This window comes from Choloepus didactylus, chromosome 7 (genome assembly GCF_015220235.1).
Source record: "Choloepus didactylus isolate mChoDid1 chromosome 7, mChoDid1.pri, whole genome shotgun sequence".
In the NCBI taxonomy this organism is placed as follows: domain Eukaryota; kingdom Metazoa; phylum Chordata; class Mammalia; order Pilosa; family Megalonychidae; genus Choloepus; species Choloepus didactylus.
Genome location: NC_051313.1, coordinates 137,319,361 through 137,327,374, shown reverse-complemented (window position 1 = coordinate 137,327,374; position 8,014 = coordinate 137,319,361). Strand labels below are relative to the sequence as shown.

General features: G+C 41.3%; 1 pseudogene; it reads left to right on the top strand.

Annotated features, from left to right (window-relative positions):
• Nucleotides 1-307: 307 nt before the first annotated feature.
• On the top strand, nt 308-6,418 carry LOC119540828 (annotated as a pseudogene).
• Nucleotides 6,419-8,014: the final 1,596 nt, after the last annotated feature.

The following is an 8,014-nucleotide window of genomic DNA, read 5'->3' as shown; positions in this document are numbered from 1 at the left end:
AGCTCCCTGGAGACTTGAATCTCAAATAAATGTTTCTGTCAAGAGACTGAGCTCCTAGCTGTGCAAATTCGTCACAGATGTAATTGCATTTGCCCTTTGCCCTGGAGAAAAACATGCCTGTGGTTGGGAGTTGCAACGTCTCTAGGATGAAAGACATTACTTCTGACTTGGTATAATAGCCATGAAGCCCAAAATAAGCTGCCACAGAGACACACTGCAGTGTTGCCAGATGTAAGGACCGTTGCTAGCCAGAACTGGCCTGGACGGCCAGTCACCAAACTGTGACCATTTCATTGGCCAATTGGGCATGGTCAAGAACTATGCTTCTCCATTGGCTCCTCTTACTTCCAAACAGGACTCCTCCTTAGACTTTTACCCCCTCCCTAATGCCCACAGGACATCTTCAAACAGCTCCAACCCCAAGTGTGGGGAACTGCAAGCCAGGCAGCCCAAGTCCATCAACATAGCCCATGCTGCAAGAGTTAGAATCTAAATAAATGAAACAGGAGCATGCTGCTGAGCCCCACTCCTAACACAAGGTAGATTGAAGCAAACAATATTTTCCAACAGTGCCTCACACAGAAATTTGACTCAGAGACCCTGGCAGCCAGTGAGGAGGTTGAATTAGACCACTATTCCCGAACTGGGCAATTGAAGCCCTGAGTGCAGCGAAGCTGTCCAGGGTGGAGCGCCAGGGCCACCTAGACTTTGCTAGGAGGGAAAAGGGGAGAAACATTGTCTGACAATCCCAGACAATACTGCAAAGCATCATGCATCATGGCAATTTCCCCCGCTGGCTTTGTAGACATCATGGACTGGGCAACAAGAGCAAGAAGCCCTAAGATTGGTTAAATAACCTTTTAAATAAAGTTCTTAGAACTTTCCTGTTTGTGGACTTTCACTTTGATTAGAGAATGGGCCAGCAAATCTGTGCTCCAAGCCCTGGACAGAATTGGACTTGATTGAGCCAGCAGTTGGGAGGTCATCGGGACTGAGGGCAGGCTCTGGGGTCAGGCTACCTGGCTTTGAATCCTTTGCCCTACCACGGGAGAACTTTGTGACATTGAGACTTAATCTCTGTGCCTCGATTTTTTCATTTATAAAATGAAAATAATAGAAGTCCACACCTTAGAGTTGTCTGATGACTATATAAGATAATCCATGTAAAATGCTTAGAAGAGAGCTTGGTATCAGGGATCAGAGAAGGAGAGGGAAAGGAAAAGGGGAGGGGGAGAGGGAGACTTTTGTTTAGGTCTTATGCTTATTATCTTCCAGTCACTTTGCTTTGTGCTTTTATCTGTATATTCTTATTTAATCCTCCCAACAATCCTAAGTGGTAAGTACATTTATTATCCCTATATTATGGATGAGGAAACTGAGATTTCGCAGAATGATATTCATTTCCTAGTGTCATACTGGCAGTGTGTGTGATGGAGTTGGGATCAGACTTCGATCTGCTTGACTCTTGATTCCTGACTCAAGGGGATGTGCTATCTGTGCCCTCAGTCTTCAAACTAGGGTACACCTTCCCTTGGGGGAGGAAGTTTACAGGTCTTGATTGCTTAGGGAATCAGTTTCCAGATCCTCAGCATCCCACTAGTGCTCTGAGACAACCTCTGAGGTCAAGATTTCCCTCTTCCCTTGACACTTGACCCTCTTTACCACCAAAAGGCTGACCCCCCCCCCCACATCCTGAACACTGTGAAGGTGCAATGTCCTGGAGTGTAAAAACTTCTCAAAATGACCCCCCAAACAGGATACTTTCAACAATTGGTTTAAGTGTTGAGAAAGTAACAAGTAACTCTAAGGACTGGTAGCAAAACTTTTGCAAATCAGGCAACTTCCAAGTTGCTTTCAACTAAAGTGAACGTGTGTCTAAGTGACTTGTTAGCTGATACGTTAACAAAGAAGTAATTTTTTTTGTGAGATCACCTTGCGATGTTTATCATATCATTCAGTGTTCAAGGAACTGAGTAGTTTGCCATAACAAATGTATGTCAATTCTAATTATTTACATGAGCTAGTGGTTTCAGTGTTTACATTTAGTTATAAAAGTAAAAACCTAGAGTAGAACTTATGTCTAACCATTTCTCAGAGGTCTAGCAATAAGTAATATTCATTCATAGATACATGAATATGTTGGGGAAAAAACACACATCTCTTAAAAAGATAGACTTCTAATTTTATTTTTTATATTCAGTAATCATTTTCAAAGTTTAAAAATACATAGGTTGTTTTGATCAATTATATGTTAATAGTAAATTAATTCTCAATTCAGATTAATTTTATCAACACAACCTTTAGTCACAAGAAATTTTAAAAAATTAATTTCATATTTTTGTAGAAGAAAAATAGAATAGGTGATCAGTAAAAGACTTTCAAGTATAATATATATTATTACCATAAGATATAATTTTATGAGAAAGTGGAATTGAGATACAAGTTCAAGGAAAAAAAGGAGCAATCTAAACTTTATGGTTGTTAATAAAAAAAGAAGTATTTTTTAAATGAGTGATGGTTAAATTTTAAATGAGTGATGGTTAAATGAGTGACATTAAAGTTTTCTTTCCAAATTTTAATATTCATGATATTCCTGACTTTTCATTTTTACAACTTAAAACTTATGATGAAAACTTTTAGATGTCATTCTAAAAATGTACAAAGGGATGGATAACATGTCAAAATTATCGTGATTCATGAGCAAAAATACTTGACAACAATGGCTACTCTATCTTCTGTGTATGTGCGTGCACATGTGATTTTTTCCATTAAGCCAATTTTTTGCCTTCAGTAACTCCATGGAAACATAGAGGGAATTGACTCTTATTTCTTAGATCTTTTTTTCCCCTATGGCATGTATCCCCAGTCTTTTCCTAGTGAGCATCCTTTTAAAGATCACCTGGAAGGTGCTCTGGATAATGCAAGCTGCTGACAGTTGCAGCCAAGGCTTCGAAATGAAAACTATTTGGCAGATGGTGACCAAACTGCTGACCAGTTTACTATAGAGATGGCTCCTGCATCTTTAGGTTTCAGTTTAAATAAAATTGGTGCTCAGAGAGCACAGTGTGGGTAGAGTTGCTCAGGGAATGTGTCCTAGAGAACCAGAGGTAGACAGTGAAGGGTGGGGGAGCTCCAAGGATGGCATTCAGGGTGGAGAACAGAAGGGGAGTGGCACAGCCATGCCAACAACAACAAGTAGATTTGCTGGCCTGGAGCATATTCACCACTCGAGGAGTGATGGTCTCTATCCCTCACCTTGAGTTTCACCAGCACGGTGACATTGAAAGAACCCCCAGTTGCTTTGTGCATGAACATTCTCTGCTCCCCGATTGGATTTAGACTCTATTGGGGCAAAAACCCTCTGGCTGGCTGCCTCTGCTTCTGCCTGCTGGGACCCTCCATTCTTCTACCCTTCAGCCTTGGTGTTGAGGAGCTGAGACCCTCCCACTACTGCATTTATCATCTCTGAACATTGTCCCATATTTCTGTATCACTTAGGACATCCTAAGTGGATATCACTACCTCAAACTCCAGCCTCCAAGTCCTTCATTCACCAGCTCTATCATTTCCTTCATGGACATCACACTTGCAGTCGTCAAGACTGGAGATTGTGAAAATTTCTCTCTCCTCTCCCCTCTGTCTCCCATCCCTATCCCTCTCTCTCCTTTTTCCCCTCTCTCCTCTCCCCTTTCCCCTCCCCTCTTTTTCTTCTGCTCATTTGTCATACAAAATCTGTCTAGAATACTTGTGATTTCTTTCCCCCAAATGGCACAAACACATTTCAGTTTTCTTAATGTTTCAGAAGCACCGTTCCTCCCAGGTCCCCATCGCTTGATGCCTAGATCCCTCCCGCATCACCTTGTATACTTACCTAACTCCAGTCTCTCCTATTTAGTCCATCCTATCTGACACACCCTTAATCTGGCTTCTCCTCTGCCCCAAAACTTATCGTGTCTTCCTACTGCCTCAAGTCTAAACTCCTCTGTCTACCATTATTTCTACTACTTCCCAACACATACTCCTGTGTTCTAAATGACCACATCTTCAAAACCAATTTATGAAGAAACCCACCACAAATATTCTCACTTTTGCATATTTTCAAGTATGTTCCCCTCTCTGCAATTCATAGGAATGCCTGGTTACCTGCTCTCCTGCCTGTTAGACGTCTACCTACCCTGGAGATTATTAGAACAAATAAATGGATGATGTATGGAAAGGGTCTGACAACAGAGTAGGCCTAGTAGTTTGCAAGAGCTGCTATCACAAATACCACAAACTGGTATTGGCTTAACAACAGAATGTATTGGCTCACGGTTTTGAGGATAGAAGAAGTTGAAAATCAAGATATTGGCAAACCTTTCTTTCTCCATGAAGACTGTAGTATTCTGATGCTAGCTGCTGGCAATCCTTGGGGTTCCTTGGCTTGCATCTCTGTTTCCCATCACGTGGCGATCTCCCTCTCCTTGCGTCTACACTTCCAGTTTCTGCGGACTTCCTGCTTCTCCCAGTGGCCATCTCTTACTCTGACTTCCAGTTTCTTCTCTTTATAAATCCACCAGTAATCTGGATTAAGACCCACCCTGATTCAGTTGGCCACACATTAACTAAAAATAGCATCTTCGAAATGTCCTATTTACAAATGGGTTCACACCCACAGGGACATGGACTAAGATTAAGAACATGTGTTTGTGGGGAACATAATTGAATCTACCACAGTAGGTATTCTAGAAGTATTTCAGTGCCATTAGTTATGTGTCCCCTGACTCTGCAATATGAGGTCATGTATTATGCCATATTTTTTTTTTTGAACAACCATAGCACCTGGCACAAAGCCAGTGCCTATGTGATTAATCTATGGTAGGATCCAGTGGAATAATCTAACAGTCATTGCACATTAGCCACATGATATACTGTTCTAAGAATTTTATAGGTTTTAACCATTTAATACTTACAAGATAACTGTGAGGTATGTCCTAATGTCTCCCCCATTTTACAGAGAACTGAGGCATAGAGAGGATAAATTAACTTTCCAGGTAGTAAATGGTCAAGTCTGTATCCAAATGCAAGCAGCCTGGTTCCAAAACTTGAGCTCTTAAACTTTATCTGTACTGTAGTAAATACCAAGAAATATAAGATGTGCTTCCTGTCTTATGATACAATGCAAAAGAACAAACAATAATATCATTCATTTACTTAACATAAATTAAAACAAGAATCTACTGTGTTTAAGACACTATGCTAGCACTGAGGTGGGGTCAACAAATTGATTAAGAATCTATCACAAATAGCCAAAAGGTAGAAACAACCCGAGGGTCCATTAACAGAGGAATGAATAAACAAAATGCGGTGTGGATGCACAATGGACTGTTATTCAGCTATAAAAGGTATGATGTTCTAATACATACTACAATATGGATGAACCTTGAAGACATTATTACTAGACAAAGACAGTGAGTTCTCTGCATAATGCACTCAACGGACCAATTCTCAAAGGAATTGAGGTTTCAAAGAGAGAAGGAGTTCATTGCTAGGTGCGAAGCAGGAAAGCAGATGGCCTATTGGCCCAAAAATCTGTCTCCTTGAACTGCAGTTTTATAGTATCAAAAGATGGGCAGATTTTAGGATAATGAGCACAATGGCTCTATATGATGTGATTAGAGGTAATCTAATTATTGAGCATGTGCAGATTGATTACATGCTAATCATAGAACATATGTAAGAAAACAGCACCTTTAATATGATGATGGGCATGATTTTTAGTTTTATAATGAGGTATAGGTGACTTGTAGGTTAAAGTCTAAGCTACTGTGCATGTCAGGAGGGCCCATTTTGGTTAGATCCAGTTTCAATTATCCAGATAACTTTGGAGTTGGGGTGGGTTGGTTCTGGACTGACCCAAGGCCCTTCATTTATAAACATTAGGGGCTCTCTTAGTGATCATAAGACTCTAAAAAAAAAAAAAAAAAAAAAATTGGAGGCAGCAGCCATGGCAGTGGACAGCGGTGGACGGTGGTGATCTGTGGACCAGCGACGTGGAGGAGGATGCCTCACAGCTCATTTTTCCCTAAGAGTTTGAAACCACTGAGACACTTCTCTATTAAGAGGTTCATATGCTCCTGAAGCAATGAAAGCAGCAGAAGAAGAGCACAGAAGATGAACAGGAACTCTCATAGGTCTTCATGAAGGCCTTAAACCATAGGGCCCATTTCAGTAGGTTCAAAAACAGAGAGACCATTGCCAGTGTCCATAGCTTGCAGAAAAAGCTTCATAAGTTTGAGTTGGCCTGTTTGGCCAACCTTTGCCCAAGACTGCCGAGGAGTCCAAGGCTCTGATCCCAAGCATGGAGGGGTGGTTTGAAGATGAGGAGCTATAGCAGATTCCTAATGATATGCCAACAAAACATGGCTTTCAGTATTAATCTCCAAGCCTCACTGCAGTTTGGGGGCTGACATCCCCACCCTGGGGCTGGAGCACAAACTCTATTCCAGAAAATACACAGGCTTCCTATGGTTAGAACGACACAGCTTGGTGTTGATTTTGTTGCTGTCTCAAACTGGACTCTTGGACCCAGGTAACCATGTAGTCTTAGAGGGACCTTGCAGTGGCTGCCTGTGGCTTCTGAGTGTGCTAAATCTTCCCCAGCCTCTGGGAAGGCTGAGGTGGGACAATGTGAGTATAAGCTACACCACTGACCACCTCTCACCATGGTATTTGGCCCCTGTATTCTTTTTGTTTCATGTTTTAACTTCAGTGTGCTTATAGTTTTGAAACCAAGTGAGAACATAAAACAGGTTTGGGAAAAGAACATTCTTATCTAGATGCAAAAGGAAAAATTAAACCAGACCAGTTTGTGGTTTGATGGCTCTCAGGGCTTCCCCCAACCAGCACCATTGGGCCCAACCCAGGAGACCGAGAAAGAGCTCGCATGGAAGGCAGTTCTACCTGAAGACAACAGAGTGGCTTGTTGGGGAGCCATAGCCTTGAGGTTAGGCAAGTGCTTTGCCTTTATCTTGGGTGGTCTGGCAAAATATAAGTTTGGAGTAAGTGTCCCGAAGCACTCATTTAGTTACCCCAAGTTAAGATTTTTCCTTCAGAGGCCATACTTTATTGGTCTGACCCTTTGAAGTCTTTTCTCTTCTTCTTTGAGGGAATCCAGTATGAACTCTGGGACTGCAGGTTAGCAACAGGTGTTCTTTGATGGGGCGATTGGGGAGGAGAGAGTGTCCGATCCTGAACCATCACAGGTGAAGCAACGTGCTCCAAGGATGGTTGGGGGAACCCTGAGAGCCATACATTGTAGCTTTGGTTCTTCTGAAGGGATGTAGGCCTGTTTTCCTCACAATTTGGGGGTTTTTCTTTGGAGCACTTGCCAGCTGGATGTGAATTCATGATCAAAGGAGAAGGCTGGGGAAAGGATACAGTTGGCTTTAAAAGTCACGAGAGTTTTATATCAGTTGCTGGCTAAGGGAGAAGTAAAATACTCTCATTTTCAGAAGTTCTTGCTCTTTGGAAGTACTGTGGTTCCTGAGTTACCAAGATTCTTGATCAGTGTTATAATTATCTGTTTATTCCTTGGGCAGCTTCACTTTTTGGAACCTCAGTGTTCTCAGTTGTAAGATGTGGGTAATTATGAGACCCACCTACCCCATGGATTTTCTGAGAAGATTTAATGAGAAAATTATTATAAATACAGCGTAGTGGTGTCTGACACATAGTATGCCTTCAGTTATAGTTAGCCGTTATTAATTCTGTCAGATGAACAAGTATATATAGATGGTAAGTCAGCTTGCTTCTCTAGATAGAAATTACTGCAAGAATTTTGTAATGTGGCAACTGATACTGGTATCAGAATATGAAAAGAAACCAAGACTCCACAATTACTTTTTTTTCCAGTTAAGAGTGTCCTTGATGAAGTGCTAAGAATTATTAATTGTATTATCTTGACCTTTGAGTACATGCCTTTTTCTTCCAACCATCTTTTTTAACTTTAGTAACAACATACCATTTAAAATTT